This window comes from Ahaetulla prasina, chromosome 1 (genome assembly GCF_028640845.1).
Source record: "Ahaetulla prasina isolate Xishuangbanna chromosome 1, ASM2864084v1, whole genome shotgun sequence".
In the NCBI taxonomy this organism is placed as follows: Eukaryota; Metazoa; Chordata; class Lepidosauria; order Squamata; family Colubridae; genus Ahaetulla; species Ahaetulla prasina.
In genome coordinates, this window is record NC_080539.1 from 309813516 (window position 1) to 309825680 (window position 12165).

The 12165-nt window shown below is 33.5% G+C and overlaps 1 protein-coding gene and 1 long non-coding RNA gene across 5 annotated transcripts in view; one reads left to right on the forward strand and one right to left on the reverse strand.

Moving 5' to 3' along the window:
* Positions 1 to 2996, forward strand: part of LOC131187679 (uncharacterized) — a 100573-nt gene extending 97577 nt beyond the window's left edge. The window contains exon 4 of the long non-coding RNA XR_009152598.1: positions 2615 to 2996. This is a non-coding gene — a long non-coding RNA (uncharacterized LOC131187679). The remainder of the gene's footprint in view (positions 1 to 2614) is intronic.
* CDIN1 (CDAN1 interacting nuclease 1) overlaps positions 1 to 12165 on the reverse strand; it is a 145409-nt gene that overhangs the window by 43239 nt on the left and 90005 nt on the right. The window lies entirely within an intron of this gene.

Genomic DNA, 12165 nt, shown 5'->3' on the forward strand with positions numbered 1-12165 from the left:
TAAAAACATGCTGATTTAAAACTAAAGCTGAGGTTGACACAGGCTGACTCAAGCTTTACCAAAACCAAGAAAATCTAAACAAAGAGTTAATAATGTTTCATCACTAATAATGATTTTTATGCAATATTAATAATTGTAATCCTCTGTGCCACAGCAATGTTCTTAGTGTTTGGATGGAAGATCTAAAGGTCAATAAAAATGCTTCGTTGTGTTAATCTTACATTGTACTTACAAAGCACCTGCTAGAGGTATTATCTTTATTTTCTTTTTCCCCCTTAAAATTTTAATATTTGCAGTATTAAAAAAAAAAACTTTCATTAGTCTTTTAAATCGAGTTGGATTCTTTATGATGAATTGTAATAAAATGGATTCTTCTCATATATCTCCTTGCTGGCAATTTAAAAAGAAGTGTGTATATTAAAAGTGGAGACAGCAGTCAGTCAAATTGCATTAACTACATTATTTCCGGCCCTGGGCAAATGTTCTAGGTTACCAGCAGACACCCTTCCTGTTCTCAAGAAGTGCTTTATGTTTATTTGTTGTCTTATTTTGAAAGAAGACTTGGTTCTTTACTATTTTGAGAGGGTTAGCTTTGTTTCTGCTAACATGACTTGCCATGATATTCTCAAAACAATTGAACCCACTTCTTCAACATTTATTTAGAACGAAATTTATCAGAGGGAAAATATGATTTATCTCTATATGTCTACTGATGAGTCCCATCAACAGACACATATTGTAGAGATAAACCACATTTATACACCATTAAAAAGAAACAATTAAAAAGCTAAGATGGAAGCCAAAAGGCAAGAATGTATTTTCTTCGACAACCAACACTCAGGTAAGCAGGGATTAACACCAGACAAACAATTAAGCTGAAAACAATATCCAGTCAAGTAAATATTGAAGAGAATATCACAGCCCCACCAACACTGGCAGGGTAAGCTACTATGTATAAACACACAGCAAACCCCACACTCATTAGTACTGTTGATGCTACCTAGTCAGATAATGAAACATCTGCAAGCAAACAACCAAGCTCAGAAGCACCAAGGACTCAACCGAAATTATTTGTTAACCTACATAATTCTGATCAATGACTATTGTGAAGAACAAACTATAGATTTTTATGTACAAATGTTTTAGGAGATTCATGCAAGAAGTTATATAAAAGGAAAACTATCTTATCATCCCTACTCCCACTCATGTGGATAGAAAACTGAAAAAGATAAAAATATACTATTTATAATATGAATATTATATTAAAAATCAGGTTGTCTGATTAAATATGAAAGGAATGACAGAAGTAGTGAAAAGAAGGTAGGAATACTGTGTGAGAAAACATTGGGCATAAACAGTTCTAAGAGTTCAGCTGTCAATGTAGGCTCATATGAACTGCAGAAGACTATAGGAATGTTTCTATAGAAGTGGAATTGGCCTTTAATGCACTCACTGAGGCAATATACATGCTGGAGGACTAAACAGAAAAAAATGGCCATCTCAGAATGGACAATAGGATCGTTCTAGATTATTTGTTGACATCACTGGACATGTTTTAAAACTAATGAATTGTTATTGAATAAATTCACTCAATGCTTGAATTATCAGACTATAGTAAAATGCAAATACTCACTCTACTAATTAGATCATATAATAGTATTATGGTATAAAAAAATCCAGAAATTCCAGGAAATTAAAGGAACAGTACACTGATATTGGGAAAACATTATTAATACCAACAGAATAACAATTCCTGTATAGAAAGAATAAGTGTAACATTACATTTATTAACAGTTAAGAGAAGGCCTGTATTACAACCTTTGTTCAAATTCTTGGAGGAAACATATGTATTGGTTATGTGCAAAAGTATTCTCTTCAAAATAATGGGCATTAAATAAAACCTTTAGTGTTTGAAAGTGAAGAGCTGCGAATCCACAGGTCTATGGAAATACTAGAGTACAGTTTTTGAACTGACCAATCTTGCAAGAGACAATGTTACTTTAATGAAAGAAAAAGCTATACTGAATCTGATAGAAAGTATTTAGTAAGTATTCTATACTTTCTAAATTGATAAAATATGTGCTAGAGAAAAAACAGATATTCATGCTTCTATTCAACAAATTAGGAGATGTGCATACTAGAACATGTTTATTGCATGAAAATTAAACAGGCGTTCTTGAGGAAAACTAGTTACATGTACGCACACTGCATTCATTTCAGCAGCTTGGTGGAAAAAACTTACAGAAAAAAGTTAAAATGATAATAGTTAATTAGTGATGCAATAATGCAGCACAAGCTAATAAAAGGAATGTTTCTTATGTAAATTATATCATTGTACAAAAATTATAGAACTATGTTGTATTTTATTATCCTGAGAAGTTAAAAAAATATTATAATCTTCAAAGCTTGCTTATATATGAAACCCTTGAGATTATGAAAATATATTTTAAAAATGCAAAGTCCAAATCACACTTAGAAATTATATTCAATAATGGATTCAGAAGCAATTCACACTAGAAGCAGTATGCTGGGAATACAGTATTATGGAAATGAATGTTCATATCATTACTGTTTGTAGACCAGCTTCCATTTACTATTTCTTCTTCTTTTATAGGGGCAGTCAACTCTTAGTGGCCCCAAGATCCTATTTCATTTGGCTTTGAAGACAAGTTTTGGGCAGGACCAAGAATGGAGATTGGCAAGACTTTTTTAAAAAAATTAAAAAGTCATTAAAATTAAAAACTAATTCTTTAGAAAGAGTGAATTCTGAAAGCAGTCTTCGTCACTAAAATAAAGGAGAAGGTTCTAGGTGCCATGTTACAGGACCTGGAATGACTGCAGAACTTTCAGCTGTCCATGTATATTTTTCCTATGTTGATTTTAGGCTCAATGTATCTTTTGCTGATCCTTGGCAAAGCATTATAGATTTGAATGGTTTTCTATTAATAATGCTGTATCCCATATAGGTCATCATTTAACCATTAGGGTACTTTAAAATGATCCAGGAAACTTAATATGTGGTATGTATTTGTCTATTATACCAATTAAGAGGATCGTCTGGAAATATCAGTGTTAAAATTATGGCCCAAATGAAATATATTCAGAGACCTAATTACCGTATATACTCGAGTATAAGCCGAGTTTTTCAGCACGTTTTTTGTGCTGAAAAACGTCCTAAACTTATACTCGGGTCTATCTGACTTATACTCAGTTTTTTAAAGCCCCTCGGCTTATACTCGAGTATATTCGGCTTATACTCGAGTTTTTTGTTTTTTTTTAAGCCCCTCGGCTTATACTCGAGTATATTCGGCTTATACTCGAGTTTTTTTTTCTTTCTTTTTTTCACATTTTACCGGACGGGCTTTTGCATTAGCGCGGGGAAGCCCTGCCGGTGCACTGAGAGGGCGGGGCGGGGGAGCCGCCAGCCTTCTCAGCTGAGGGAGGGAGGGTTTCCCCAACCGGTAGGTGCCTCATTTCCCACCCTCGGCTTATACTCGAGTCCCCAGTTTACCCCAGTTTTTGGGGTAAAATTGGGGACCTCGGCTTATACTCGGATCGGCTTATATTCGAGTATATACGGTAGTTAACACAATATACGGTTCCACAACATTAGACTATCTAATACAATATAGAGTGTTCCACAAACTTTATCAAGCATTCAGGGTTTCATTATATTCAACGATGGAATATAATCTCCAGTTGACGGACAGTGAGATTCTCCTCTCAAACTTTGGAATGATTCAAATAGCACTATGTCCAACTACAGATACTTTTAAAAGTGTAATATTAATATTAATAAGCACATATTATTTTCTATAACATAGAAGAAAGATTTAGGAATCATAGGAGATCTGAAGGATAATGTGGGATCGTGTCATGAAAAAGTGTATGTTTTCTCTAAGATAATAATTAAGATTTTTTTTAAAATAGTATCCCTTGCTTTTAAAATGACATTGTACAAGTTGTTGTTATTCATTTTAGCTACCTTTTTTCACTCAATACATTAAATTTATTTTCACCTTCTTTCTTGTAGTTTATCAAGCCCCATTTTTTTTGTCATTGGATACTTTTGTAGTTCAAAGCTGATTTTTGAATTTTGAATTTTTGATTTTTTTTCACTTTACTCCTGCATTCCGCTACATTATAATCAGTGTAGTGAAATATGTATGGGATAAATTGATTTTACCTTAATACATTCCATTTAATTGGACAATTATTGCTAATATATAAAGTTAACACTAGTTGGAACCCTCAGAAGATGTTTGGGATGGCTTAGGTAATGAAACGAGGATAAACAATGGGAATATTTCTTTTTAAAAAATAAGCCAAATTCCCTTGGGCAGCTGATTCTTTCTGCTTAAACTGGACATGAAGTAGTGCAAAAGATATTTAGGATTTTGAAAATACTGCATTTAATTTTATTCAGGAGATATGAGCAGCATTTTTTTAAAAAAAATTGTATATAATTCAGTCTACTCCTTATATTTAACTTTATACAAGTTTATTTTTTGAGTATGAAATTTTGAATAGCCATAATATGTACAGAAAAAGAAGCCATGTGTTGAAAATTAATTTTCTTTTAATTTTTTTTAAATTTCCAAAGTTAGCATAAAAAATAAAGAAAAAAGGAGGAAACAAACTAACAACCATCTGACAATAATAATAAAATAAAAAGAAGTGCATGTACACAAAAAAAGAAAAGAATAAGGAACAAATACATCATTCACACAGATATTGTGAAGCAATGGTTAGAGTGCCGTACTGCAGGCTATTTCTGCTGACTGCCGGCAATTTGGCAGTTCAAATCTCAGCAGGCTCAAGGTTGACTCAGCTTTCCATCCTTCCAAGGTGGGTAAAATGAGGACCCAAATTGTTGGGGGCAATATGCTGACTCTGTAAAACCGCTTAGAGAGAGCTGTAAAGTACTGTAAAGCGGTATGTAAGTCTAAGTGCTATTAGTATTGCTAAAAAGTCCACCTTGGCTGAATGCTGCTAAATACAGTACATAAAAATATCTAATGTATTCTCCCCCCCTTACATAATAGGTCTACAAGTAGTTATAAACTTTCCCAAAAAATACTATATTTCATTTAAAATGTACTTTTAAGAAGCTGGTTTATCTAAAGAAATATATAACTGACAGATAATTTAATACTAGGTTATTAAAAAAAATAGATGGTTAATGTAATTGATAAATTTTCCCTCTTGTTGCAGTGAAACTTTTCTTTCACAAGGACTCCAAACTATGAGCTAAGACCAAAAACTTTAACAAGCAACCTTATACCTGGGCTGCTCATTTCTTAGTGTACAAAAATCAGTTCAATTATGTATATATTCATAAGCCTTAACGTAAGCAAGCACACAGCATTTTAAAAATGACACAAGTGCTATTGCCAAAACATTTATAATATAATTAAGAATAATATACCTGAAATTGTAAAGAAATAATAGAATGTGCTAATGAAGCATGTTGCCTCTAGTTTTCACTATACATAGGGCACTTTTAAACCAGAGTGTTTTAGCATGTCTTCTTTTAAACATAACATAACATAACATCAGAGTTGGAAGGGACCTTGGAGGCCTTCTAGTCCAACCCCCTGCCCAGGCAGGAAACCCTATATCATCTCAGTCAGATGGTTATCCAACATTTTCTTAAAAATTTCCAGTATTGGAGCATTCACAACTTCTGAAGGCAAGTCGTTCCACTTATTAATTGTTCTAACTGTCAGGAAATTTCTCCTTAGTTCTAAGTTGCTTCTTTCTTTGATCAGTTTCCACCCATTGCTTCTTGTTCTACCCTCAGGTGCTTTGGTGAACAGCCTGACTCCCTCTTCTTTGTGGCAGCCCCTAAGATATTGGAACACAGTTATCATGTCTCCCCTAGTCCTTCTTTTTGTTAAACTAGACACACCCAGTTCCTGCAACCGTTCTTCATATGTTTTATCCTCCAGTCCCCTAATCATCTTTGTTGCTCTTCTCTGCACTCTTTCTAGAGTCTCAACATCTTTTTTACATCGTGGCGACCAAAACTGGATGCAATATTCCAAGTGTGGCCTTACCAAGGCATTATAAAGTGGCACTAACACTTCACGTGATCTTGATTCTATCCCTCTGTTTATGTAGCCCAGAACTGTGTTGGCTTTTTTAACAGCTGCTGCACACTGCTGGCTCATATCTAAATGGTTATCCACTAGGACTCCAAGATCCCTCTCACAGGTACTACTATTGAGCAAGGTACCACATATACGGTACTGGTGCATTTTGTTTTTTTGGCCTAAATGTAGAACCTTACTTTTTTCACTGTTGAATTTCGTATTGAATTTTGTATGTCTTGATTTAAAAAGCAGTGAGAAACTCACTTATGAGTGTACTCTATATAGTCTGACATCCTCATTCATCTATGTAGAATTTTTTTTAGCACTTTAAAGTTCACTTTTTCTATTTATCTGAAAAGACGGTGATACTGAATTCAACATTATATAAAGAAAGATTTGAATGAAATTTTAAAATTTAAACATGGCTCTTTTCCATATAATGGCTTATAGGAATGCAGAGAGGAAGCTATCTAATGTTTGCGTTGCTACACAAGAACTAGTATTAATCTAGAGAAAATTACATATTTTAGTGAAATTCCAATTGATCTGAATGCGCTTAAGCACAAGTAATGTTCTCTGAATTAGGATCAAAGTTTAATTTAAACTAACTAACAAGTAAGAATTACATACATATCTCCCTCTTCAAATATGAATAATTTTCAAGAGTTAAAATCAAGCAGTTATAATAAATGCTTCTGAATTTCTTTTTATATTCAAGCAGGAAAGTTGAGGTTATGCAGAATAATTTTCAATGGAAAATGAAATAGGTAATGAAAAAGTATTGGAGATTTTTTTAAAATAAGTTATTCTACAAAACTGACATCTGTATAATAAAGTAATGATTTGGCATTAAATACTACAACAGTTGCCTCTACTAATTGAAGGATTAAATCAATGAAAAATACTAAAGTATACTTACTATATAGTTTATTGAATTTGAATTGCCAAGTCTTGCATTATAAAAACTTTAATGTACTTAATGTTGTATTCAAGTATTTTTGTATAATAAAATATATAATAGATTTGTTTTTTAATTAGCATTGCACTTTTCAAAAAGGATTATATTGTGATAAAGTGAAACAAAGCCATGTGACAAGCTCAGTAGCAGTTTGAGATAAAAATTTTAAAACTCTAGAGAGGAAATTGAAAGTATAATGCGTGATGGGCAATTAAGGATATATTTTGACAATTCTAAGTGGTCAAGTTTTAAAAGTATGACACTGAAACCTTAACCTATCCATATAGTAGTGATAAATGAGGCATTTTGTGTCATTACAGTCCCATAAATCACTTTCTTTAACTGCTGATGGCTTTTATCAGATCTAACCTTTTCAAGCTTCTACCAGAGTGCTAACATTTTCAACTCTGACATATGTGCAGTTTACAAATTCTGCAGCTGATTAACTCTGGACAGAAATTCACTGTCATCATTGTCTTTATTCAAGTAAAGATTCAGGTCCCCAAAACCTGAAGGCACTCTTGGTGCACACACAAACAACCCCACCCCTCAAAAATATATAAATTTTGTGGAATTCAAACAAATGTGTTCTTTTGGGATCGCTTTTTTATTATTTTATTTTCAATTTTGGTTTTATTCATTAATAAATATTAAGCAAGACTATTAGAGCATTAGAAAGAATGTGGTAACAGTAATATGATGGTCTGCAATTAAAACTGCGCAAGTTTACTAATAGGTTGTACACTTTTCTTTCTAAAAACAGAAGTTACATAAAATTGCAAATCAGCATTTTTTAAAGTTTTAAAAGTAAGCATCTAATACATACCCTCTAAAAATCTATGTGGAAATGGAAATGGAGTAATGCAACAGTAAAGAATGGTAATAACAATGGATAAAGTATATCCCCAGTTGCGCCCCTTTCTAGACCAGGATGCCTTGTGCACAGTCACTCACGCCCTTGTGACGTCTTGTCTGGATTACTGCAATGCTCTCTACATGGGGCTCCCCTTGAGGGGCATCCGGAGGCTTCAGTTAGTCCAGAATGCAGCTGCGCGGGTGATAGAGGGAGCCCCTCGTGGCTCCCGCGTGACACCTATCCTGCGCAGGCTGCACTGGCTACCTGTGGCCTTCTGGGTGCGCTTCAAGGTGTTGGTGAACGTCTTTAAAGCGCTCCATGGCATAGGGCCGGGCTATTTACGGGACCGCCTGCTGCTACCGAATACCTCTCACCGACCCGTGCGCTCTCACAGAGAGGGACTCCTCAGGGTGCCGTCGGCGCGACAGTGTCGTCTGGCGACGCCCAGGGGAAGGGCCTTCTCTGTGGGGGCTCCCGCCCTCTGGAACAAACTCCCCCCAGGACTCCGTCAACTTCCGGACCTCCGAACCTTTCGTCGCGAGCTTAAAACTCACTTATTCATCTGCGCTGGACTGGGTTAGTTTTAAATTTATGGGTTTTTATAGGTTTTTATCCTAAATTTTTAATCTTGGCCAATTTAATAAGTTTTTTAATTGTATTTTAATCGTATTTATATTGTATTACTGTGTATTTTTTATCTGGCTGTGAACCGCCCTGAGTCCTTCGGGAGAAGGGCGGTATAAAAATTTAAATAATAATAATAATAATAATAATAATAATAATAATATATTTATATCCGAAGAAAGCAATGTAGGAAAACAATATAAAAGTCCTGATTCCCATCAGATGTCAGAAATAACTGATTATGCCATTATTAGTATAATCTTGAATCTTTACAAAATTAAAAGTACTTATTATATTATAGGAAATTATTCTTACTAGAAAATCTTACCTATTTTAGCATCTGTAATTCCAAATGTAATTACAAAAAAGTAATTACATAAATTTTGAGACATTTTCTTTTTATTGTGTATGTTTTTTACATTTAAAAATATAAGTTAAGCTTATACATACTGAAATAAATAGAGTCAATGGAATAACTGAGACAGTAAAGCAGTTTTCAAATTTAAGGCGTTATTGTCTTCAATAATGCTGGTCAATTTGAAAATCTTTATGTTTGTGTGGAAGCTTCCTATTTTAGATAGGATTAGTTTTATAATGAACTAATACATCTGACCTAAATAATGAATCGTGAAGACAGACTCAGACTATGCAACTATGAATGTGTACAGAAATCTTCCTGTGGCATATTGCCTCTTTCTAATAATTTACAAATCACTGAAAAGAATGCAATGATTATTTTTCTTATTTTCTTTTGCATTCCAGCTAGCATAGTCTGTTTAATGTCATTGTCTAAACCTATCCTCAATAACCTTTTTAATTTCACTAATAATATCTCACATGAAAGAAGTTGTAGAACTAGAATTCTGATGTAAATTTAGAGAACCTTATAAGTATTCATGACAACAGAATATTTATCATTTAAAACAGAAGATATGATTTCTTGGTTGCTATATCAAAGACTGGTGATGGATGATTCTATGCTAACCAAACAATCCAGAGGGAACACAGATGTTTTACTATTCCCCTTCAAAAAGAACAAAAGATTCCAAATCCGCTTTATATGCATCTGTGGATTGAAATGTTCATAATATATATAACAAATTAAACATAGCCAGTTAAATAACATCTAAACAAAGTAACTATACATAACAAAAATGTTTTTTTCTGCATTTAAATCTACATTAATGGCTTTCAAACATTCAATGATGCCTTTCTTTGTTCTCTGCTTTTCTGCATCCAGATAAGCTTCTGACCTTCTAGAACAACTTTAGTGTGCATGTGTGCATTCACAAAAAGTACGAATCAGGTTCATCAGTGACTTTCATTTTACTGGCAGCTTTCATTCTACTAGATGGTAGATGGTCTCTATTATAGGATTACATATTTGATAGCATATAGTCTCTGTTACAGGATTACATTTTTGATCCAAAGATCTGTTTTGGAGTTTCTTCCTTGTCCTTGCATTGCCAGCTGCTTCTCAGATACACTAAAGTAGTCTTGCTAAAAAGCTACATTAACATTGCATCAGAGATTCTTTGGTGGTACATGAAGAAAAAGAACTTCATGACCTCTCAGCAATTCCTTTTTGTCAATATATCCAAGTCAATTGGATATACTCACAGGAGACATCTACCAAATTCAATTGTTTTTTGTGTTGAGAATAGATGCATGGAAACTAATGGGGCTTAAAACTTCACTAATCTGAGTCACAGTGATTTTGGTGGCTATATCTAAATTGAATTTTATTGAAAGTTTTTAATTTATATTAAATTCTTAAGTACTTTTTCTAATTTGAACTAATCTCCCCTGTTACTACTACATATATGCAAACTAGGCAAATGAACAAACTATTCAGTCTCTTTCTTCCCATTCCCATCTTTAAATCTTAAAGGATGTGACTGAAAACAAAGAAATTAAGATATTGTCTCAAGAGTTCCAGATCTTCATCTTTTAAATAGCTACAATAAAGATATTGAGTTAAATAATATTTAATCAGGCTATGTCCTGACTGGATATCATTTATACTTAGTCTGTCTGAGGGCCTCTTTATTTCTTGCAAGGAAAAAAAGTCCAGATGTGAAATAAAATCTGAAAGAACTGCTCATTAGTCACCAATACATTTTACAAACACTTTATATAATATCTGATGTACTAGTCATGTCTTCATTTTATTTGTTTTCCATCTACTCCAAAATTCTGTGTTTTTGATTCTCTCACAAAAAATTCCAAACATTTAATTGTACAGATTTCTATTTGTTAATTTAAAAGGAGAAGAGATATTTTAAAATTCCTTCAACACGTTAAAAAAAATTAGTGGATGTGCAATATAGTTTAATATTCAGTACTATGTGAGAATAATTTTTATGCAACTCTTATAGTTAGAAAGATAGATAACTCAATTATTTGATCATCTATCAAAATATTCAGATGTACAAGAAGCTCTAAAAAGATTGATGACTGAGAAAGTCCACTGATTCTCCAGCTATCATATTCATGCACTTGACTAGACAACATTTTTCGCTGGCTTCACAAGCAAGCTTCATTACCCATCACTCCACTGAAAAGAGTTTATTATGCGGCTGCCATCTTGGGGAGACTATTATTTAGATGATAAATGTTGGGAAGGGGAAGTGTCTAGCCTTTTTTTAAAGATGAGCTTTGTGACAGAAAAAACAAACAGCATCAACATTCCTAATTAACTTAAATTTGGCAGATACAAATACAGGTCTATATAACTACTGTACGGTAATGGAATTGCTATCTGAACTTTACAGTTAATCTCTATGGTATAAATTAAATTAATTAGAAATGCTACACCTTTTATTAGCTTATTGCTTACACTTATGAACAAGTGAAGTTTTATTTTAATTTAGGACAATTAACTGCATTAATTTAACAAATTAGAAATTGTGTTTAATATATATCATATCATAGGCTTTTAAATAGTACACTCTTTTGCTCTTTACTGAATTATTACCTGGACTATTTATGTGCATTCTATTTCTAAAATCCCCAATTATTTATGGATTTGAGTTAAACCCGTATACGTAGTGTTTCCCATAGATATTACAGGTCATCCTTACTTAACAAGCATCTGTTCAGCAGCCATTTGAAGTTAGGAAAGTGCTACACTAATGGTAGTTAAAGGTAGTCCTCAAAGTTACGTCCATTGCTGTGTTCCAGCAGTCATGTGATCAAAATTCAGACACTTGGCAGCTTGCCCACATTTTCAACTGCAGAGTACCTCGCTTACCCTCACCTGCATATCTTCCCTCTATCTTTGCTGCTGCACAGAACCTGAAACATTGTAGGCTCTAGCAGGATGAAACCAATATTGTGATGTAAAATTGTCCTGTGCACCTGGGTATTTATATAGTCATTTATTTATCAAACTTGTTTGCTGCCCATCTTGCTAAAGGCTATCTCAATGGTGAGATGATTGTGCCATATTGAAGGCAAACTGGACTCAGCTATATCTGCTATTCCCAGATCTGAACAAGGGCACTGTAACACAAGGCAATGAAACCTCAATTTGAAACTGAGGTAGACAATACAACAGAAGCCAGTTTAAAAATTATAAAGCCCAAGAAGGAAAGACAGGCAAGCCCCCATTCTCTAAATAGAAAAAAAAA